Consider the following 24,987-nt stretch of genomic DNA (forward strand, 5'->3'; position numbering starts at 1 on the left):
AAGGGTGAAGAATTGCCATAATAACACAATCTATACAATATAGCAGGCACTCATCTAAAAGCTTCATGCTCTTAGACACTTAATCATCACGTGTATAATGGCTAGACATTATTATCTTGATTTTATAGAAAAATCAAAATATTCATATCTGTCACTAAAAGTAATACAACTATTAAGTGGCAAATTATAGATTGCAACTCATGTCTGCCTGGTTTCAAATCTAAAATGTTTCCATCATAAGGTCAGATTCACCAAATTACCCTTTTTCATTCCAGTTAATTTTTATATGGAGTATAAATACAAACATATATGTAATATGTGATAAACATTTTAATAATTGAGTAAATAAAATTAAAATTAAAGTGAATATTATAAACAATTTTAATTTCATTGCATGCACTTCCTATTTGCTAGTAACCTCCATGGATCTATTCAATATTTTATGTCACTTATTCTTTGCATTTATAATTTTCTAGAAGTTAATAACTTTCCTGATGATAATTCTTCTTGTCATTTATATATATACAATAGAGTTGGTATTCACTACTTTTTAACATGGAGCTCATTAGTGAGGCAATTCTTTCACAGCATGAAAAATATTCTATTACTTAAAACAAAATATCTCAACACCCTAGCATTAAATACAGCAATTAGCTATCAAGATGCCCCTTTAAAACATTTTCAGAGAGTTCATTTAAAGTCCTTCTGCCACAGCCAGGCCTATGGATTCTGTAATGACTAGACTGGATTTAGAGAAATGATGGCCTGAATTATTGTGCTCAAAGGGATTATTTCTGTAGACAAATGAACTTTCTCTTATGCAAAGTTGAACAATTGATGTAGATCTTCATGATTTTACTCCAATATTACTATTGGGAAGAGGCCTTCCTAATTCTCAATTACTTAGCAAACATCTTCTGCAATGTAACAAGATGATGAATCTCAACAGCCACCATCTGACCACATCAAGAAACTACAAAGAATCTCTGCTGACCAGGCCCCCTGGCCATCTGTAAATTCATCCCAGGGTGAGACTAAGTACCATCCATCAGTTATAGCAAGTCTCATCTCTATCCTCTCAATTAACCTAGTATTAAAGCCCGAGACCAATCTCTTTTAAACACAGGAAAATTATTTATACAATGATAGTCCATAGTTGACTTGTGAAAAAGGCCATATAGAGTAGGCATTGGTGAATTAACAGTCAAGAGATCTGAGAGACCTTTCTGAGCCTTAGTTTTCAGATTCATCTGTCAAGTTAGAGAATGAAAAGCTAACATTTTAGAACCAGACAGTCCTGATTTCCAGTTCTACTTCAACACAAAGATCTGGGAATTCTTGGGCATATTACTTAATTCCTTGAGCTTGTGTTTTCTCATCTACTTAACAGATAATAACCCTCACTTTTCTTTCCCCAGAGGCTGAGAAGAGTTGGTGCTCAATGAAAGTTAATTTGCTCCTCCACTTTGATTGTCCTTGTAACTGTAGTATTCTGTAATTCTAAAAACTAGATCATTGGATGTTTTAAACAAGTCTTTTATTCTATAGGACATTCTTTCCTAACAAGTCACTAGCAATAATACATCACAGCACAGCTCTTTTTAAGACTTTTTCCTGAGATACTCCACTCTATCAAGCTGACAACAGACTTACATTCTTGTTGAAGACTTTCCCCCAGAAATAGTCTTAAACCAATGGGAAGATGATCTTGGAAATTTTTTAGTCTTTTGATCCACTTACAGAATCTTCATATGTTTATATCTCATGAAATTGTACAAGATCACAGATTTCACAACAGTGAAACTAAAAGTCACATTGACCAACAATGTTTTGGTCAGTCTTATCTACTGATATATCAAAAACAAGCAAGAAAGACCATATTTAGAAAAGAAAGCCTAATATTTATTTTCCCTTAATTATTACATTAATTAAAGATTTAGGGGGGAAAGGATTATTCTTTGAAACCAATCCAAAGAATAATATAATTCAAAATTATATTAATTTCAAATTATATTATTCGAAATTAATATAATTTCAAATAAAATATAATTCGGATATATCCAATCGAGAATGGATTTGATTTGTCAGACTTTTGCTACCTCTGCTAGTCTGGATCCCAGTGGTTTGGGGGCTACTACACAGAGGCAGAAGTTGTCTGATTAGTCGGTATAGTAAGCAGTTACCTTCAACATTTGTAGCTGCCTTTGGGTTAACCAATCCAAAGGAACATATTGATTAGTGGTCTGCAATATATGGCAAACTATAGATAGAATTTACACAGAGATTTTACATATGTTGTCTCATTTACATCTATTGAGCAGTGACGGGGAGAGAGGAAATGAATGTTTATTTGATTCTTATAACTTAATACATACCATATATGTGTTATAATGTTAACAATTAATAATGATAATGCTACCACTGTTGAGAGCTCTACTGCATGCCAGGTATCTTATTATGACCTTTGCTTTCATAAGCTCATTTAGTCCTCCCATAATGTATATTAACACTTCCATTTAGAGAAAAAGATTCTCCAAGGTCAACCCAGCTGATAAATTTTAAAACCAGTGCTAATACCAAAGACAGTGGGTTTTATTAAAGAAAACCATGATGTCCAGGAAATCCCTAATGTTATACAAGAAGTAAATACTGAAGGTAAGAACTGAGCTTTTTAATGTCAATAACGTTGCTCATTACATTATACCAAAGTTTGGCTTATTTTTACTCTGGCAAGATAGACAGAAATTCTCTTCTGGGAAAAGGAGTAATTAATGTGTGTGAGGTTACGGTAAGTATATGATGGGCAGATATTACGCAGTCAAAAATACTCAGGTCAACTTTTCAGGGTGACCTTATGCTCTCATGTGGAGCATGACTTAGGAATAAAAATACCATGATTTCTGCCCTCCCCTGAAAAGAGGTCCTTAAAGTAATATAAAAAAGAGGTATACATAAGGCTGAGCCATGTGAAATTGCCAATTTCCAACCAATTTTTAACCTATAACAATTGCAATTTTACATAGTTCAAATCTAAAAAAGCAAATACTTGAACACCTACAGTAACTCTACTCACCCCTGAAATCCCACTAAAACAAGGCAACTGGGTTGTTTTTTAAAAAATATAAACCTGCATGGAAGGTAAAATAGGAGAGGCAACAGCAGTTACAAAACTTTGGAAGCTAAAAAAAGGCAGATGAGTGATAACTAACCTAAAACTGTAAGATGAAGTGAGGAAATAGGAGGATGAACCAAAGTTGCATTGCACAATCATTAAAAGGCTTAGGAACCAGCAGAACCAGAAACTCTGAAACTGGGAGTGAAGAGGTGGAAAGGTAAAATTAAAAGGAGAGAAAATACACTTTTCTGGAGTCCCCTTTCCCTATTTCTTATAACTCTTCCCCATCTCATCAAAAGTTTCAAGGTTTATTCTCTAGGGAGAATGAAAAAAGGTTTTGGACATGGAGTAGACAGGAATAATTGATGGCATCACGTGGTTAATTATATACCCAATGCTGAGAACTTCCAAACTTCATCTGTGTGCCAGTTTCCAGAATGCTGGCAGCCAGACTTTTGTCCTCCAGGCAGGGTATTGGAAGAGTACTCCCAAGTGTATATGAGAAGCCCAAGGGAAGAGACATAAAAATATAATCACATAAAAAGTTTCCCAAACAGTTCATCCAGAAAATGCCACGATGGTTCTCAAATTCAATCAACTACCCCACTCCCCATTATCATGACAAAATAAGAATTTCCTAACATCTGAGGACAGCCTCTAACACAGAAGATAGAGGACAAAACAAAGGAACAGAACAATGTAAATTACAGGCGATTGAGACTGCAAGGAGAAAAGAACAACAAACATAATCAACCATCACTGTCCTCAAAAATAAGAGAAGATAGTATATCCACGAAACTAGACCAGAATGCTGTGAAAAGGGAACAATTAGAAAACACACACACACACACACACACACACACACACACACACACACACACCCCACAATGGAAATTAAAATTATGATAACAGAAATGAAAGAAATCTCAATCAAAGTATTTTTTAAGGTTTTTAAAAGTCGGAGAATCAAAAAATTTGTTTCAACATCCAAAAAATAGTCATCCCAGAGAGAATAGAATAAATGTGGGAGAGAGAATAATCACTAAAATGATTCAAAACTATTTTCTTGAAGGATGTGTGTTTCCAGATTGAAAGGGTCCTCTGAGGGTGCAGTGGAAGAACATGGACTCATCAATGTGCACTATTGTGAAATGTGAGTGCTTGGCTCAAAGATCAGACCAGCTGAGGGTGAGAATGAACAGGTGCACAGGAAAGAAGAATCAGAATAACTTTTCTAAATGGCATCACAAAAAACTGGAGGGCACAGGATCCAACCCCAGAGAAAACAATGAACATTTCCCACATGACACTGTTCTACCCATCCAGACAGCAGCCTGGCTGAGAGAGAAGTATGATGGACGTATTCCAGCTGGATATACCCAAGGGAAAAAAAATGAAAATGATCAATTTCTTGATGTGTCAACCTACATAAAGAGGTAAACTGAGGCAGGCTCAAATGACCAGAAATCAAGTTTATTTGGGAATAACTGAGGAATTACAAATCAGGAAATCCATGCTGCAGTAACTACAGGCAAGTCCCTTGAGGGTTTGGTGTTGACTGTATTTATGGCAAAGAGTGCAAAGAGGGGGAAGTCCAGCCAGAGTTCAAATAGTGAAGTTCACGGACTTAAAGATGGGAGAGATTCTTGGTGGATGTTCATTGGTGAGGAGCTAAGTCTCAGTCTTCTAATTAGGCATTTGTGGGAAATCAATCCCTCAGTTAAATTCCATTCTTCTGAGGGCACTGCATTTCACTTCCTCCAGTTCCATTTTAGATTGAAATCCTTTCACAACTGTGTAGAAACTTGTACTGAAGCGTTTTTGGTAGATGTGGAGAAATTAGCAATATATACAAAAATAACTAATATCATGTGAACAAACACATGCACATCCACACATATTAATAAACTTAGAAAGGACAAAAAGCAAGGAAGAAAGGAAACTCAGTACTCTACAGTGCAAAACTGGAAATATTTGCATCCAAATGCTAAGTTAATAACTGAATATTGATTTACCCCAATACGATGGGGAAGGAGAAGCAGAGAAGGAGTTAAATCCTCAGCTGTCGTAATAGAAAGTCAAAAGATAAGACTCAAAATTCATTAATCCAAAGAGAGCAATATATGCTTATTATTTAGATGTGTGTCTGCTTAAATGCTGGAAGAAATAACTAAAATAACAAAATAGTTGCCTCTAAAAAGGTGATTGGAAAGAGTATGGAGTGGTGGAAAGGGAATATTTTAGAAGTTGTTATAATCCTTTTAGAACTTTTTGGCTTAAATGGTATTCATGTACTACTTTGATAAAATAAAATAATTTTATGGGATAGGGCAGACTAAAATAAATAGTTTTTAAAAACCCAATTTCAGTGAGCATAAGGATACACAACCCTCTTGAAAACAATTTCCCCCCAGTTTTGACACCGGCTTTTTTATTTTTACCAACACTTACAAAACTCATTAAATTTGCAGAGCAATGTGTTAAATACTGTTTCTACAGTCGTAAGACTGCATTGTTTTAAATAAATCCATCTTATGAAGTTCCAAGCTTTGACCTTACAAGATTAGTTGAAAAAGAAGGGTCAATACTTCATTGTGTGTTAACCAGAGCTATAAACTCATGAAGCACTTAAGCTAAAGAACATCATACATGAGACAGCAAATTTTGGTAGAATGAGTATTATCACTAGTAGATAACTTTAAGGAAAAAAATGTTATACTCTGCTGAGCTTTAAATCTTCATTACTGACTAAAACAACCTTTATGTCTGTGGGACTTTGTTGACAAATCATTTCACGTCCTGTGGGTCTGTGTTGGAACACTGTCTTTGTTACAAGGAGAACAATCATCTTGGCAAGAAGCTGTACATGTACTAGCTTTATTTCTCTTGGCTCTGGGTGGCTGTCCCTCCAAGGGCCCTTGCTGTGCGTGGGCCAAATGTGGATGGGTGAAGTGTGACATAATACTTATTTTTGTATCTGATCACTCAGAAGAGCTTTTCTTTGTCCTTCAGTTCCATTTTTGATGGGTCACTTTCTGAAGGTCTATCTTTAAGGATTGCTTTTTACAAACACCCTTTTAGCATAAATATTAGGTATTTACTTGAACTTACCACCTCCCCCCCAACCCCCGATTCTATATTCCTCACTACTGGTCCTGTTGGTCTTGGTTATCTTTTATCCATTTGCCATAACTCTCTTCATTCCTTTGCTCAGGTCTCTCATTCTCTTGCATTGTTTCAAATGTTTGGACATTTTGTAGGATTGTAGTTGGGAGAGCATAGGTTTTTCCAGCTAGTTCTTTATTCTGATGAAAAGGTCCCATGGATGCTTTTGGACTGTCATCACATTTACTAGTTCAGTGCCATCTTTTGTTATTCCCACTAGCTCCCATCTGTAGTCTCCCCCACCCCCATACAACAGATGCTTTCTGCTGCTTTTAAGGAGATTTTGCCGTTGTCTGGTCACTTCTCTGTTTTTGTTGGCTTTCTATACCACTTTGGAGTTGTAATATGAGCTTGTTTATTCAAAGACTCCCTCCTGCTTCCCTCAAGTTCACACTTAGTATTGGGGCTTAGATTTTGAGTTCTGGTTGGTGCGTGCCTTCATGTGGGTTAGAGCTGGTGGATCTGTTCTCTATGATTCTGCTCAAGTCTGAATCAGGAGAGGAGAAAGGACACTTTAAGCTCAAGGGATGCTGAGGAATAGGGAAAATATGCACAGACCTGGGAAGCCAATGGGGATACAGAAAAACTCAGAGAGTTGAGGGTCCTGGAAATCCCAAGGGCTTAGAACCCAGATCCAGGCTCCCAGGGGCCACAGTGAAAACACTCTCTCCCTGGCAAAGGCCTCCAGATTAGTCTCCTGAAGGACCTTCCTTTCTTGGAAACCTGCAGTTAGAAAAACTAAAACAAATGAGAAAAGAATATTTGATTCTCGGAAATTCTGTTTTTAAGTCAATGCATGCATTTAATAAATTAAGGCCAAATCTCTCTTTCATAACAGTTTATATATTCAAAAGAAGATTTACATACATTGCTGATGGCATTTATTAATGCATTCATTAATCATTTATTAAACACCTATTAAGATCTGGGTACTGTGTATTGGCCTGTGCTTTTGGATTATAATTCAGCAGCACATATTTAGAGTCATTACTATTTTTACATGTTTTGTAGCAGTAATTTGACTCTTGGGAATTTGTCCTAAGGTAATAATTCAGATGAAAAAAATTAAGTGATACTACAACATATTTATAGCATCATTATTGGTAATGGTAAAATTCCTGAATGCACAGCGATAGGGGAATTGAGATAATTGTGGCATATTCATTTCAAAAACATTAGGTACACACTGAAGATGATAAAAAAACAACGTATAGAAAATGGACAAAACTGAGACAAAAAAGTATGATTGCAACTATGTTAACACATGTATAAAAAGTCATAGAGACCAATGAAAAATATGAGTAGTTAATATAATTGGATGGTCAGATGATTATATCCTAATTTCCCTTCCTGAAATATTATAAAATTGTCTTCACAGTAAGTAAAAATAATTAATGACATTGACTAAAATTAATTTAAAATTTTACTTTTTGTAGTGCATAGTAATGCGCACTGAATGTGGAGCTCTTCTGTCCTTAATTATTAATAGTTTGGTTGCATATGGAAACATTTTGAACTGAGATGACAAGGAAAAAGATATTCTGAGAAGCCAGTAGTAATAACCAATATCAGTCAATACAAAGGGCCATGTAGCTCTGTAGCCTGAGTTAGTTTCCTTCCCGACCCAAATTTTCCTGGTTTTGATAATTTTTCACTAAGTAGCCTTCTTCCTCTTCTGGTTCTTTGAGAACCTTGAACTCCTTGGAGATCACTTGGGAATGGAGAATTCAGACCAAACTCAGTTTAATACTAATTTTATAGCTTCTATGTGATGCTGAATGAATCACTTGGGTGTCTAAGTCTCAGTTTCCTTATCTGAAGAATGGGGATGATAACAGCCCCTCCTTCTTAGGGCTGTAATGTCAAGATAATAGAAGCTTCCAATACAGCACCTGCTCCCTGGAATCTGAGTTTCCTGTTTACAGGTTGAAAAGCCAGGTGGCGTTGCATGAGCCACCCAATGTGAGGAGGTTGGTATGATTTTCACAAATAGCTTTTACTCAGCTAGTACCACGTCCTGCCCAGTACTGAGTGTGACCTCAAGCTGCAGACTACTTCTTACCTTTTCATTCCAAAGGCAATATGTACTCACTAAATAAAACTTGGAAATGAGTGAAAAATGGAAAACAATCCCCCAAAGTCTTCTTACTTGAAGAAAATAGCTGTTGATATTCTGGTGTATTTCCTTCCAGGTGTTCCCTACATGTCCATTTTGGCTAGATTTTAAACACACTTGGAATCACACTGCACACATAACTTTGCATCCTGAATTTTTCATTTAAATGTAGTGGATAAGCTGTTTTCCTGCCATTTCATACTTTTCAGGGCCATCATTTTTAATGGCTGCATAACATTCCAGTTTGGAAAACTTATAAGCAACACACCTGTTCTCCTTTCTGCTCTCCTTTGTAGTCTTTTCATTTCCAGGAAGACTTCTGCGTTTCCCAGGTGGCCCCAGATCTCACAGTTTACGGCATGTGGGAGCAGAAAAATCTTCCTGGAAAAGGTAGAAAAAGGAAGGTGAAAAAGGAATAATAGTAAAAGAGAAGATTGAAAGAGGAGGGAGATGAGAGAGAGAGAGAGAGAGAGAGAGAGAGAGAGAGAGAGAGAGAGAGAGAGAGAGAGAGAGAGAGAGAGAGAGAGAACAGGAAGGGAAAAAAGAAGAGGAGAAAGAAGGTGACACAGGAAAAAGAGAAAGTAAAGAAGGAGGAAGAGGAGAAGGTGGAGGAGGAGAAGAAAGGTGAAGGAGGAATTGGCAAATACCTGGTGTTTTCAGATAATAAAGGTCTACTCTAGAGTCTCACATGATAGATGCTTTCTATGGAAGATAAAGATTCTCTTGGGTCCGCTTCCCATTGGCAGCTTCTAACACATCTTCCAGCCTCTGACATTTTTGTTCTCAATCATTCATCTTTAATGTTATGGCCACTGAACCCTTTGGCACTTATTAATTCTTTATTCTGAGTCAGCAACACATTTACCTGATATCCTTCTTTCTAAGACCCATCATTACCACACCAAGCAGACGGAGGGCATCTGTGATTGATTCCCTGGGTGTCAAAGAGCTGGTCTTCTATGAAGCCCCCATTGAGTTCTCCCAAAAGGCATTTCATTTTGTTCCTCTTTGATTCAGTGACTTTGGCTGCGATCAACTTTTTTCCCCTAATATTTTGCTCCTGTCATCAAAATTGAATTTCAAGATTCGTAGCCTATATGCCACGTGCCAGGCCCACAAGCTACCTCCTGTTTTGAGGAAATATGGTTTATAGAAGACCACGAAAGCCCCCTTCCTGCTACCAGCTAATAATCAGTGCTGCTGAAATGAGGGACCTGAGCCTGGCTCCCCCACAGCCTGCCTGGGGACCCTCTGCATATTGTGAGCCTGGGACCTGCCCTCACCCACAGGATTGTGAACATCAGAGGCACTAGCAGGACCTCCATTAAAGGCTAGAGCTGGATGTGAACAGCTTGCCTGCAGGCCCAAACATTCCATCACCCCAGGGAACCCGTACCACAGAGCCTTGGCTGCAAGGCCATCCACTTAGCAGGTTTCCATGGCCCTCTGTCACTATAGTGGCCCAGGCCCAGCAAGCAGCAGGACCCCACCATCTCTCACAGTGGGACAGGGTGGGGACAGAATGCCTCTCTGGTCAGAAAACTGGGAGTTGAAATCTGATCTTCCTACTTTGGTGTTCCCTGGTCTGAGTCAGTACAATGTTTTTTTGGACTCAGCTTCCACAGCTGTAAAATGTGAATAAGAATCTCTGTCCTGCTTACTTTACAGCAGCGGTTTTCAACCTGTGGGTCGTGACCCCTTTGGGGGTCGAATGACCCTTTCACAGGGTTCACCTAAGACCATCAGAAAACACAGGTATTTACATTACGATTCATAACACTAGCAAAATTACAGTTATGAAGTAGCAACGAAAATAATTTTATGGTTGGGGATCACCACAACATGAGGAACTGTATTAAAGGGTCGCAGCATTAGGAAGGTTGAGAACCACTAAAGAGGTAATGGAGGTTAAAGTACATGATAAATGAAATGTGCTTCCCAGGTCAGGGAGAGGGAGAGAGTGCTGTAGTGGCAGGTTACACCCCTTTGGAACCAGAAGCCCTGGGTTCAAATAATACCCCTGTTGTCGACATACAACTTGCCTTCGCTCCATTCTCTCCTGTAAATAGGCTAACAATGCCTGCTCACCCTTCCTCACAGACTTTTCCGAAGATCAGATGAGACAATAAAAGTGAAGCAGGGACATACTTTAAGAGTTTATTAATGTCATTAATATCCCTGCTGTTGTTATGTGCACTATTATCAGAAGCAATGCTTACCCTTGGTGTATGGGCTGAATATTCATATGCTGAAGCCTAGTCCCCAATGGAATTGTATTAGGAGATGGCGCCTTTGGGACATAATTCAAGTTAGATGAGGTCATGAGGGTGCCCCCACCTCCCCCACGGGATTAGTGTCTTTCTAAGAAAAGAGCTTGTTCCCTCTCCGGCTCCACCAAGTGAGGATACAGGGAGTGGGGGGCCATCTGCAAGCCAGAAACGGGGCCTCATGAAGAACCCAGCCATGCTGGTACCCTGATCTCCAACTTCCAGCCTCCAGAACTGCTAGGAATCAATTTCTGCCGTTATTTTGTTATGGCAGCTCAGTAGGCTAAGACACTTGATGCTGGCCAGGCAGGATCCCTTTTCGTGCCCCAGAGTGTGGACTTATTCACATCCTCCCCATGGTTGGCAATCAGCCTGGGGCCTGGACTAGGAGAAGAGGAGGCAGTGCAAAACCTAATTTAAGGTAGTGCTAAATACTTTGTCATCAAGATGAATATTACTAGGAACTATTTAATAATTTAAAGATATGCCCCCCCCCCAAAAAAAAAAAAATCCAGGATGAACAAAATACCAAACATTTAAGTAAAGACAATATCAGCAGGCACATTAGAGCCTGAAACAAAAGGAAAAATAATTAATACTAATCTTAATTTATTAAGAAATTTTATTTTGGCCAAAACCGGTTTGGCTCAGTGGATATAGTGTTGGCCTGCACACTCAAGGGTCCCAGGTTTGATTCCGGTCAAGGGCATGTACCTTGGTTGCGGGCACATTCCCAGTGGGGGGTGTGCAAGAGGCAGCTGATCGATGTTTCTCTCTCATCGATGTTTCAAACTCTCTATCCCTCTCTCTTCCTCTCTGTAAAAAATCAATAAAATATATTTAAAAAAAAAAGAAATTTTATTTTGCTCATCTGGATTTTTTGTATAGATTTTGATTTTTAAAATACTACATTAAGATATGATTTATCTTGATCGCTGAGTCGTTGAGCCCTCTGAAATGTTACACCCCAGGCGAGTGCCTCAGTCACCTCCCCTAGCCCTGGCCATGCTACACCCCATGTTGCATCAGTGTGCACAGTGGTGACCTGACCCATGGACCTGTCTCTGCTTTCTACTTGGCAAGTTCAATTTACTGTCTGCGGCCTTGTTTTTGTAGGCCCTTTCAGTTAATCCATAGTGAATGTTAATAGCTGGGAAGGGGTTTCTTTTCCTCCTAGAAATCAGCAGTCGAGCAAGTAATCTAAAACTACAATGTCTGAAGCCAAAAGAATGAATGCCTCATGGTAGATTCTTAATCTTTTATTCCACCAATACTTTTAAATGTCCGGTGGTTGTGTGTCTGGGGCTGGCACTGAGAATTCATAGATAAAAAGACACTGCCCCGAGGTTCTAAAATGCTCACAGCCTCATGAGGAAGCCAGATAATTATGGTGCAGTGAGAAAAGTGCGCCAAGGGGGCTGTGGGTAATGGGAGGACAGAAAAGGGGCTCTCAGGTTTTGCCTTTGGATTCAGGGAAGTCTTCACAGATGAAGAGATGCTTGAACTCTCAAAAAATGTTAACTGTGTTACTATGATTCTAAGTCATATATGATCACTTAGAAAACTTAGAAAAGAGAAAACTATTTAAAAAGAGTTAAAATAGTTACTCTCACATCCCAGGGATGACTATTGTTAACATGTGGGTTCATTTGTTCCTAATTTATACCCATATCTACAGTTATATTTTCAATCTGTAATGGGTATAAAATATAAGTGAACAAATAAGATATGTTCAAAATATAGAACTGTTAAAGTTACTATAATTGTCTTCACCTTGCTATGGAGCCCCCATTCCAAGTGATGGAGTTAAAAAGAAAAAGGAAAAACTTACCATTTCCACTTACGTGACTCTGTGACATAAAACAATTTCTCTTTGAAAACATGTTCAATCAATTCAAATTTTAACACCCCCCCCATCTATACTTTTCTCTCCTTTCAAGCTGACTCCATCACCTCCTTCTTCCACAGTACCAGGGGACAGGAGGTAGTGCACCTGGCCTCTGGGTTGCCTGAACTCCTGTGAAAGCACATGTTCTTCCATCTCATTATAGTATGGCAGTCATCCACCCTGTCCTTTGTCCTCCTAAACAGCATCTTTCATTCCTCTCACATCTACCCCATCAGCTTGCTGATATTCAGATTCCAACATTTACCTCTCATCTCTAAGTTCAGGCTGGCATTGACTATGCAGTAGCTTCCTATAGTCACCCTGCCTGCACTTCTGTCCCTACGGATCCCTTCTTCTCAGAGTAATACACATGATCTGTTAGCAATGAGAACTGCCTCGTATCAGTCATCTGCTTAAACCTTCTAATGGCTTCCCGTTGCATTTAGGGTAAAATCCAAATTCCTTCCCGTTCATGTAAGGCCCTGAATGATCTGGCCTGCGTCCATCTCCCTAGAATCATCTCCTGCCATAAAATTAGGTGATGTCAGAGAAGCTGCTTTATACAAAGATTTTCCCTCTCCCTAGCAAGGGTGCCATCAGCACACCTGGACCAAACAGTCTCAGTGGACACAAGATCAGGGTCCCCAGTGACCAAGCTGTAGAAAGCTACTGCATAGTCAAGGCCAGCCTGAACTTAGAGATGAAAGATAAATATTGGAAACTGAACATCAGCATGCTGATGGGATGGGTGTGAGAGTAATGAATGATAATGTTTAGGAGGACAAAGGGCAGGGCGGATGACTGGCCTACTAATGAGATGGAGGAACCCATGTGAGGACATGTTGGGATCTAGAATTCTGTTTTGGACATAGTTTAAGCTGTTCTCAAGATCTCGGAGGGGAGATGCTAAGTGAGAGGTTGAATGTGTGAGTTCAGAGAAGAGGTGTGAGTGGCATCAGCACATAGTAGACATTGAAACCCCTGGGAATGAATTCAATCACATGACAACAAACTGTAGGGAAAGAAGGAAGATAATCTGGTAGAGGACCTCACGTAGCCTCAACATTTAGAGCTTGAGTAGAAGAGGAAGAGATGGCATGAAGACTGATGAGGAAGCAGCAGTGAGCAAGGGGAGGGTAGTGTTCCCTGAGACAAGAAGGTGAGGACTCAAAGAGCAGAAGTGGAGGACTGTGGGATGCTGCTGAGAGGGTGACTAAGGTAAGGCCCTTCTGGAAAGCACTACCAGTCTCCCCTGGTGAGTCAGGGCTCCTCTTTTCTATACCCTCCTCCCATCTTCATCCTCTTAATACATTCATTGCATTGAATTACAGTATTTGTTAACCTTTCTGCCTTCCTCTCCAGTCTGTGTGATCCCAGTGCATCCTCCAGAGACAGGCCAGGGTCTGGTCTAGTGTAAGTTCCAAGGAAATATTGAAAGAGTTAAAAATATGAATCAAGAGACAGTATGTAGTATTTGAAGAGATACTCAGGAAGATAACGATGAAGTCGTGGCTCTTTGTGTCAAGAAACAAGCAGGCGGACATCATTATAATAGAGACATGAGTTTTATGGTGACCAAGCAGCTGGGCTGGCTCCTCTGGGCTCCACTGTAGAAGTTTTTATTTAGGAAGGGAAAACTGAGAGAAGGAATGAGAGGAAGGATGGAGCTGATAAAAGGTGAAGGACCACAAAGCAGTGTCCATACAAAACCATACTTTCCTTCTGGCCAGTGGAAGACTATCATTCACCTGGTGATTTTATCTTCATGGTGCATGCAGATTAAAGCTTTGTTTTTAAATGAAATTGAGCACACTGACTACTTTCTCATGGACTTAACCCTTTTCTCTATTACTCTCTGACAATGTCCCAGATGCTCCTCCCATAGTTGGTAGCCAGAGACTTAAAACTAAACTTTGCTTCCACACTCACCCAGTTATTTCTCTGAGGCACTTAGTTGTTGTAGAAGGAAGAGGAATGGAACCATAATTCACTGACAGTTCAAACCAGTGGGATTACATTCCTCCACTATCCACTGCCTTGCTTATTTACCACTTTCATAATTGGATTTTTACATTCATCTTCCAGAGAAGGAAACTGAGGCTCAATTACCAGCACCACACACTTGTGAGAGATGGAGTTGGGAGTTGGTGACAGAATTGGATGGTTCTTGCAACAATGACTATCCCAGGATCTCAATGACCCTGGAGTGGTCCTCAGCTCCCCTTGTGGGCTCTAGGAATCTCAGGGGGGAGTGGGCTCAGCCTAAAGCCCATTCCTCCAGCCCTCCCAACAGTCTGGTAATTCAGTTTCCTATAATAAATGTCATTCTGTTTGCCAACTAGCTGCTCTACTCCCTTCCCAGCCTCCTAGCCTATAACCAGCCAGGGGGAAGAAACAAGAATTTAACACTGAAACAAGTGCCTCTCAATATGTCTGCCCACCCAACTACTTTGGGGCACATGACCTAGCAATGGCTTTACTCAGAGCTGGTCCCCTCAAATGGAAAATGATTAAGGCTATGCAACTGGGTAATATATGCTGATGTAAGGGTCATACAGGAACTTGAAGATGAAGGTGAATAAGATAACAAGCAATTCTGTGTGGGACATTCTGTGCAGGCCTTCAAATTAAATGGAAACGGTGGGGATTAATGAAAGGTTCAGAGCAGGAATTGTGAAATGGCTCCTGGCAGCAGTCTACTATGCTCTGCTCTCTGTCACAATGCCATTGTCTGAGATTTATTAATTTGCTTGTACTAGGTTTATTTATTTTTTAAGATACAGAATTCTAAAAGATAAGACAAACAAGCGTTCAAGGTTCTTTGTAGAAGCAGGAGCAGTGGGAAAGGGAAGGGTTCATAATGGCACATTGTAGGTGCTAACACTTAACCTAATGAATGAAGGCAGGGTTAATAAAGAACTTCCTATGATCTGGCTATGAACTTCGGTCCTCATCTTTTCTTGTGCTATTGCCCTTTGTAAATCTCCCCTGCCATTGACACCATCCCCTTGCTGTTTGATTCCTAATGTGAGCCTGCCTCCCTGTTCTTGTCCGCTCTTGCCTGGAATGGCCTCCTCCTGGCTTTCTCACACACTTAGTCTACACTTGGCAAAACTTCGGTCAAACCCTACTATCTCCTTTAAGCTGCTGACTTTCTCGGCTTCTACTAGACAATGGTCTGACCCTCTCTGAGCTGGCAACACCTTGGGCTTGTACATCCTATTTAAATAGTCTCATCCTGCTGAGTCATGAATCTGAACTGAGGAACACCTGTCTTGCTGAGAAAACACCTGGACAGGAAACCAGCTCACCCAGAGCACTTTTTACCTGCCCATAGCTTCACAGGCCTGAACTACTTTCATCATTGTATTAACTTTCTGAGAACACATAGCTCTTGGAGCTTAAGCAACTTTTTCAAGAGCCCCTGGCTTGTAACTGGCCAAGTTGAATATCAGACTTGGTTTGGACACAGGTCTGTTTGACTCTCAGATCTTGGTGTGCCTGATGCAGGCATTCTGGGAATCTGAGGACATGGTGGTTCATGACCCACTATGGATTCTTGGCTTCAAGCAAGAAAGAATTCAAATACAAGCCAGCAGAGAGTTTAAAGTGGAAGTGAGTTTATTAGTGAATCAACAAGACAGAGATTAGGCTACTCCACAGACATAGCAGCACCCCCTTTAGCAGAATTTGGTTCCTTTATTGAGGTTCATGTAATTGGAGGGTGGGGTACTCAATAAGGGGTAGGAATATTCAGGCTCTTCCTGTGAGTGGTGTGGAGATTTCTCAGAGGAGCTTCATCAGCAATTTTGTGTCCTTATATAGGCTTTCCATCTCTGATCATGATGGCAGGGTGTGTCTTTTAGAATACTAATATATTGCAATAAATGTATAATGAGGCCAGGGTTTACCATCAAGTGAAATTAGTTACCATATTGGATTCAACTGGTCTTTGCCATTCTAAGCCATAAATTTGGTGGGGTTGGGAGTTGGGTTGGTCTTCATTCTTCTTGACAGTTCCTATCATTTTTATCAATTGCAGCTGTTCTGCCAAATACCGTAACTCATGCCCCCTCTTTCATATTGTCTCCCTTAACATCAGGGTGCTTCTTACAACTAGATCATAAACTTCCTTTGGTCAGGAATTAAGCCCTTTCATATTGAAGTCCTACCTCTTCTTTGAAGTGTCCTGCACATAATAAATTATATCTGCTCAATAAACATTATTTGGCTAATTGTAAGCCAATTACCTATAGTTGCAAAGTATTTTAACCTTTTACTAGTAAAGTACTTTTACAATGCTGCAATGAAAATCTCTCCATTACATAGATTATAAACAACAACAAAAGAAACAGCATTGAGAGTAAATGCATTGCCAAAGTACAAAATAAGAAATCTTGGCCTCTGATACTAAATTAGTTGTTCTATTGAAGAACCAGGCACAAATACTGTAATGAGATACTTCTGTGATAATTGGGGAAATTTAACTATTGTTCATATATTAGATGATATTAAGGAACTGCATTAGTTTCCTATTTCTGCTGTAACATGTTACCACAAATTTAGTATTTTAAAACAATACAGATTTATTATTTTACATTACTGCGGGTGAGAAGTCTAAACTGGCTCTCACTGGGCTACAATGAAGGTGTCAGCAGCGCTGCGTTTCTCCTGGAGGCTCTAGGAGACAGTCTGTTTCCTTGATTTTCCCAGTTCCTAAGGGCTGCCTGCATTCCTTAGCTCATGGCCTCTTATTCCATCTTCAAAGTCAGCAACGTAGAATCTTCAAAGATCACTCTGTTTTCCTGCTCATATCACCTACTCTGTCGCTTCTGTCTCCCTCTTATAAATACCCTAGTGATTACACTGGACTCGCTAGGATAATCAAGAGCCTTAATTTAATCACACCTGCATAGTCCCTTTTACCACAAAAGGTAAAACATTCACAGGTCCCAGGGATTAAGATATAGACATCTTTAGGGAAACCATTATTCTGTGTACCACAGAAATTATTGGTAATTTTTATAAATATGATAATGATGTAATAATTATGTTTTTAAAAATCCTCATCTGTTACAGATGCTTACTGAATTATTTATGATTAAAATAACATAATGTGTGATATTTGCTTTAAAAGTTCCAGAAAAATAAGTGGCTGTGTATGGAGGGAAAATGAATGAAATAAGATTGGCAAAGTGTTTCATAATTATTTGATAACTATAGAAGCTGGGTGTTAGGTTTATGGGGGTGTATTTGACTATTTTTTGTATGTTTAAAGTTTTCCATAATACCTTTTTAAACTATAGATATCATTAAAGTTTCCTGTGTAGTTTCCTCTAATCACATTCGCCTTCCATCCTTCCCATAGCTAACTGCCATTCTGAATTTGGTGTCTCTCACTCCCTTTCATTATGTTAGAGTTTACAAATAAATGTCTTAAACAATATATAGAATTGGTTTGCACATTTCCCCCAAAATTTATATAAATAGTATGTTGCATATTTCAAGAACGTTTGAGATTTATTCATGTTGATACATAGATAATTGCAATTCATTCTTTTTTAGGTAATATAATATATTCCACAGTATGGCTATATCTAAATTTATCCCTTGTGTTAATGTGTATTAAAGTTGTTTTCAATTTTTAGTTACCACAAACAGTGCTGGGATAGGCCTTCTTATAGACATCTCCTTGTGCACAGGTGTAAAGTTATCGCTAGGGTACTAAGTAGTGAAACTGCTAGAATGTTGGGTGTATGCATCTTCATCTTTATTAGATCTTGCTAAATATGTAATAATTGGATAGTGCCAATTTATACTCTTTAGCAATCGTTGAGAATTCCCATTTCTATTCATTCTTTACCCACACTTGGTATTTTAAGACTTTGAAAGTTTTGCCAACCTTGTGGATGTGAAGTAGTATCCCACTGTTTTAATTTGAAAATCCCTAATAACTAGTGAAATTGAACATATGTTCTTCTTAGTACCCTTTGATTAATTCTTCATTAAACTTTGTCCAATCTAAAATTTATCTCATCTATTAAGTTTTAAATTTTAATACTATAATTTATCTCAAGATTATATTATTTTTAAAATTTCTTTGGGTATTCTAAACATTCTTTTTTAAGTCTTGGCAGATTATACGATTAACTTCTTCCAGAGTAAAATCATATTTTGATGGTTGACTATCGATCTTGTTGACCCTTTCTTAGATTTCTTTGTTGGTTTTTTATTTTAGGTGTATAGGCTCAGTTTAAATGGGGGATTTTTGGTTCATGTATTTTTTCTTCCTATTCTGCAGCCCCCCTCCCACCGCCCCTTATGCACATATCTTTCTATTAGCCTTTCCCAGGATCCTTCTTTGATCCCTGAGTCCTCAGTTTGGACCCAAGTCTTATTATGACATTTTAGGACTCCTTTCTCAAGGTGATATTCAGATCATTGCAGATCCAATCATGAAAACAGGCAGGAACATGGGTCAGATACTGCCTGTGAACAGTATCTATGCCATCCTGCCTTTAGTGACTTGGAGCATGTTAGAGGCAAAAATACCCAGCTGGTGGTCAATAGCATTTTGGGATCTTTCCTCATGAGTAGGGCAGCTCTACACCAACCCCAGACTTCAAGGAGCTTTGCTTTGGTCCCCTTCTTCGCATGGAGCAATTTTAGTCTCAGCCCACCTCTCTGATAATCACTTTGAATTTCTCTTCTGTTTCTAGTTTACAGAAATGTGTAACCAATTTTCTAATCCAGCTCTGACTTTTAATGTCTTGATCTTCAATCATATCTGTTATCAATATGTGCCTGAAACAGAAAGGATGCCTCCAGTATGATTTTCCTGAGTCATTGTGATTAGATATAGGTTACCTTTTTTGGGGGAGGGGAGTGCCTTTTTATATCTAGTACACTTTCTCATAGGGTTGTTGAGAGGGTCAGATGAGACAAGATATGTAAAATATTGAACTCACCATTTTGAAGACATGATTCCATTGTGTTTATTACTAAATGTTGCTAAGTCTGATGCTAATCTGATTCCTGTTCTTTTATGAATAACACATACACAGACATATGCACACCTGTATTCATATTTCCATTTGAAAGTATTAAATATCTTATATATATTTTCTTATCTATCTATCCATCCACCCATCTAACTATCTACCTATCATCCTCCTGTGTATATTGTGTAGTTATATTTCTATTTGAAAGTCTTTTACCCCTTTTTTTGAACTCCTTTTTAATCTTAATGTCCTGAAATTATTTATGTATGATTCTAGATGTGGGTCTTTTTTATTCTTTCTGACTGACAGTTCATAATACCTTTCATTCTGAAGTCTTGAATCTCTCTAGTACTAGAAAAATTTCCCTATTATTCTTTATTATTCTTCCTCCATGTCTCTGTTCTTTCTTATGATGGATGTTGGTCTTTATTGAGTGATTTTCGGTTTCTCATACACTTTCCCCTTCTTTCTTCTATCTTCATCTTTTTGGCTCCATGTTTAAGGAAACTCCTCAATGTTTTCTAGTAGCCCTTTAAATGAATTAGTTGGCAAATATATATACTAGAGGCCTGGTGCACGAAATTCATGCACAGGGGTGTGTGTCCCTCAGACCAGCCTGAACCCTCTCCAATCTGGGACCCCTCAAGGGATGTCCGACTGCCTGGTTAGACCCAATCCCCCCCGGACTGCTGGCTCTCAACCGCTCACCTGCCTGCTGCCTGATTGCCCCTAACCACTTCTGCCTGCCAGCCTGATCACCCCCTAACCACGCCCCTGCCAGCCTGATTGATGCCTAACCACTCCCCTGCTGGCCCAATTGCCCCTAACTGCCCTCCCCTGCTTCCCTGATTACCCCTAACTGCCCTCCCCTGCCAGCCTGGTCACCCATAACTATCCTCCCCTGCCAGCCTGGTCACCCACAACTGCCCTCCCCTGCAGGCCTGCCTGGTCACCCCTAACTGCCCTCCCCTGCCAGTGTGGTCACCCCTAACTGCCCTCCCCTGCCAGCCTAGTTACCCCCAACTGCCCTCCCCTGCCGGCCCGGTCATCCCTATCTGACCTCCCTTGCAGACCTAGTCCCTCCCAACTGCCCTCCCCTGCTGGCCATCTTGTGGAGGCCATCTTGTGTCCACATGGGGTGGCCATCTTTTACCACATGGGTGTGGCCATCTTGTGTGCTGGAGTGATGTTCAATTTGCATATTACCTCTTTGTTATATAGGATAATCTTAAGTCTCTCTGAAGATACTAATAAGAATTTTTTAAAATTGTGTGTCTCTTCCTGGATTCTTCTGTACCTCCTGGGTGATTTGCTGTGAATGTCACCTCCCTGCTGTTGGACTGCCTCATGTCTGGTGGTCCTTAGTCATCCTTTCATATTTACAAATGAAGGACCCTGCTGAGCATCTAGCCCCCCCAAAAGCACTAAACACAGCCTTGTTAGGAACAGCTTCCCCTCTGGACTTCTGTTCTTAGTGGGATTTCTGTCTGCCTCTTCCTGTCCCAGAACCACTCCAGAGCTCCACACAAAGAGGAGCCACAGCTTCCCTGCACCCTTCCTGACTTAGGTGTCCTTTCTCCGTGGTTGATCAGTTCACATAGTTTGATGCCACTTACAGTCCTCCAGAAATTTCAAAATCTCTGCTCTGGATAGATCTATCCGCTTCCTATTCTCAACACTTGAAAAAAAAAATGTGTTTCATTCTTTGCTTCCTAAACCCCAATGGAATTTATAAAGTAGGGTGGGTGACAAGTAGCTTAAGAGGCATACTCAATATTGAAGCATAACATCAGTTGATTAACTGATGTTTTAAGAAAATCACTATGGCTTCTGTGTGGAGAGGGGTTGGATGGGGGCAAAAGTTGAAGTTAAGAATCCAGTTAGGTCTACCTGTTTCAAGTGCAAGATGATGGGGTGAGGTAAGAATGAGGGGATGAAAAAAAAGAAGTAGAAGGATAGGGGAAGTATTTTGAAGGTAGGATTGACATAGGTCTCCTTTCCCTTCTTTTGAATGTTTCTGGACTTGCGTGAGATCCTGGGATTTGAGAGTCTCAGATGATGAATCTAGGGAAGTAGTATGGCATGGTGAATAGAGCACTGACTTGGGACAATGGCAGGCCTGAATTTGAAGTATATGAGTGATTTTTATAGACTACCTCATAGCCTCAGCATCCTCATCCATAACATGGGTCTACTAATACCTACTTATGTTAGTTAGGCAACAGAACACCATTGGACCTGTTTAAGAAAAGGGAAGTTACTGCAAAAGTATGAGCGGATTAGCCCAGAAGTAAAACACTTCAGAATCATTGCCATAGATCTCTCCACTCCTCTCTATGGACCAAATGAGTTCTCTCCCATTGCATTTCCTCTTCGTTGTATCTGTTGCACTTCTGTTTTATGAATGCCAGTTTGAGGAAGGAGATAGTTTAATTGGATTAGTTGATTATTATCAGCTCAGTTGTATAAAGCTCTTCACAGCAGGTCACTGGTTGCTGACCATTGACTGAGAGACCTTTCTCAGGTCAAATGACTACCTGGCCTCAGTAAGGGGCCATTTCTATGCAAAAAAAGCAGAACAGCCCTACTCTCCTGGCCAGAGGGGGCTCATGTGTTAAAATAAAAAGGGAAGGCATGACTACCATGACTGACATACCAATATTTTATCTATTAGGTTTGATGTTACTAGTAAGTAAAATGAGACAAGTAAAACATGTAGGGGGTAATATTTTTAGATGAATTCTGCCTCATTCAAAAACACTGACTTGCATTACACAGAATGTGTTCAATGATTATTAGGACAACCTCCCCCCCCCCCCCCATATCCTATATTATGGGACATCCTAATTCGCAAAATTTAGCCTAGTTGTGGAAGTGAAAGTAAGTTTTGAAATGCATCCAGGAATAAAGGCTGAAGAAATAAAAAAGCCCACGAATTTGGGAGAATTACTTGGATTCCTTGAGTTTGTTTTTGTGAGTCTTGACTATAGACTTAGTGAGTTGAATTAATTATGTTCAATACATCCCTTCCTCTCTTTATTGTTCTTGAAACTCCAAGTCAGAATGTGATTTATATTTTCAGGACCATGACTGTTCAATATCTGTTTCTAAATCTGTCTGGTTAAAAATGTATATGAAAACAGAACCTGTAATACTGTCATTTAATTAATAAAAACAGAATTCTCAGTTTTTCCACCATATGCATTCTTTTGCTCAGCTGCAATGTAAGTGCTATTTTCTGTGCTCCTTTTTAACTTTTAATAAGCTTCCTTTCTGTAGCATGTGGATAATGTTGTGAAAGAGTAGCTAAAACATATTTTCAAAAGAAAAACAAGCCTTAATCAAAATATGATCCAAAGGAAGGGGAGCAACGAGAACTGCCAGGACACACTTGCACATACTTAACAATCCTTCTGTGTTACCGCTTACTGGACAGGAAGAGGGGAAAGAAAAACAGGACTCACTTTTTCTGATTTTGCATTTTGTCACTCTCTTCTTTTGAGACTGCCTCATTGGTGTTTGTACTTTTGCAGTAAATTGGAGGCATACAGGAGAGAAAACAGACTGGGAGGTCTGAAGACCCGGGACTGGGCACCAGCAATGCTATTTCCTAGCTGGGGACACTATGAGGGACATTTACCACTCATCCTTCAATTCATCATGAGGAAGAAAAAGAAGGCGTGTACCAGACCAGTGCTTCCCAAAGGAGCACAGACCTAACACTGCCAATCTGGGATCTGGGAGCATTTAATAATATTGAACTACACAATAAAACCATTAACCCCTTTACAACTTTTTTTTAGTCTTTTATTCAATTGTATGATGGGGAAAGTCTCAGTTTGGTGTTGATATGTCTTTAACAGCTCTATAATCCCTACTGATTTTTCTTAAAAAAAAAAAAAAAAAAATATATATATATATATATATATATATATATATATATATATATATATTATTGATTTTTTACAGAGAGGAATGGAGAGGGATAGAGAAGTAGAAACATAGATGAGAGAGAAACATCGATCAGCTGCCACCTGCACATCCCCTACTAGGGATGCGCCGCAACCAAGGTACACGCCCTTGACTGGAATCTAACCTGGGACCCTTCAGTCCGTAGGCCAATGCTCTATCTACTGAACCAAACTGGTCAGGGCTGATTTCCCATTTTTAACAGAGCAAAGCTCAGGTTTAGAGCCTTTAGTATGCAGTAGTTCCTACCCAGACCTTAAATATCACCTACCTATACACTCCCACCAATGGTATTTGATTTTTTTAATTTAAATTATTTATTGTTTAAAGTATTACCTATGTCTCCTTTTCCCCCCATTGACCTCTCCCTGGCCACTCCCACCTCCTAGCACATGCCCTCAGCCCCCTATGTCTGTGTCCATTGGTTATGTTATATGCATGCATATAAGTCCTTTGGTTAATCTCTTACTCCACCCCCACTCTCCCCTGCCTTCCCTCTGAGGTTTGATGGTCTGTTTGATGCTTCTATGTCTCTGGATCTATTTTTGTTCATCAGTTTATGTTGTTCATTATATTCCACAAATGAGTGAGATCATGTCATATTTATCTTTCTCTGACTGGCTTATTTCGCTTAGTATAATGCTCTCCAGGTCCATGAATGCTGTTGCAAATGGTAAGAGTCCTTTATTTTTTACAACAGTGTAGTATTCCATTGTGTAGATGTACCACAGTTTTTTAATCCACTCATCTGCTAATGGGCATTTAGGCTGTTTCCAAATCTTAGCTATTGCAAACTGTGCTGCTATGGACATAGGGATACATATGTCCTTTCTGATTGGTGTTTCTGATTTCTTGGGATGTATTCCTAGAAGTGAGGTTACTGGATCAAAAGGGAGTTTTAATTTTTTGAGGAAACTCCATACTGTTTTCCACAGTGGCTGCACCACTCTGCATTCCCACCAGCAGTGCACGAGTGTCCCCTTTTCTCCACATCTTCTCAGGCACTTGTCATTTGTTGATTTGTTGATGATAGCCATTCTGACAGGTGTGAGATGGTACCTTATATATTGTCATTTTGATTTGCATCTCTCGGATGATTAGTGACTTTGAGCATATTTTCATATGTCTCTTGGCCTTCTGGTTGTCCTCTTTAGAAAAGTGTCTATTTAGGTCCTTTGCCCATTTTTTGATTGGATTGTTTATGTTCCTTTTGTTAAGTTGTATTAGTTCCCTATAAAATTTGGATATTAGGCCCTTATTGGATACTAGAGGCCTGGCGCACAAAATTTGTGCACGGGAGGGGGTCCCTCAACCTGGCTTTCACCCTCTCACAATCTAGGACTCCTTGGGAGATGGCTAACTGATGGTTTAGGCTGGATCCCGCAAGAATCCCTGCAGGATCCAGCCTAAAACGGCAGTCAGACATCCCTCTTGCAATCTGGGACCGCTGGCTCCAAACTGCTTGC

This window comes from Cnephaeus nilssonii (assembly GCF_951640355.1).
Source record: "Cnephaeus nilssonii genome assembly, chromosome: 4".
Classification (NCBI taxonomy): domain Eukaryota; kingdom Metazoa; phylum Chordata; class Mammalia; order Chiroptera; family Vespertilionidae; genus Cnephaeus; species Cnephaeus nilssonii.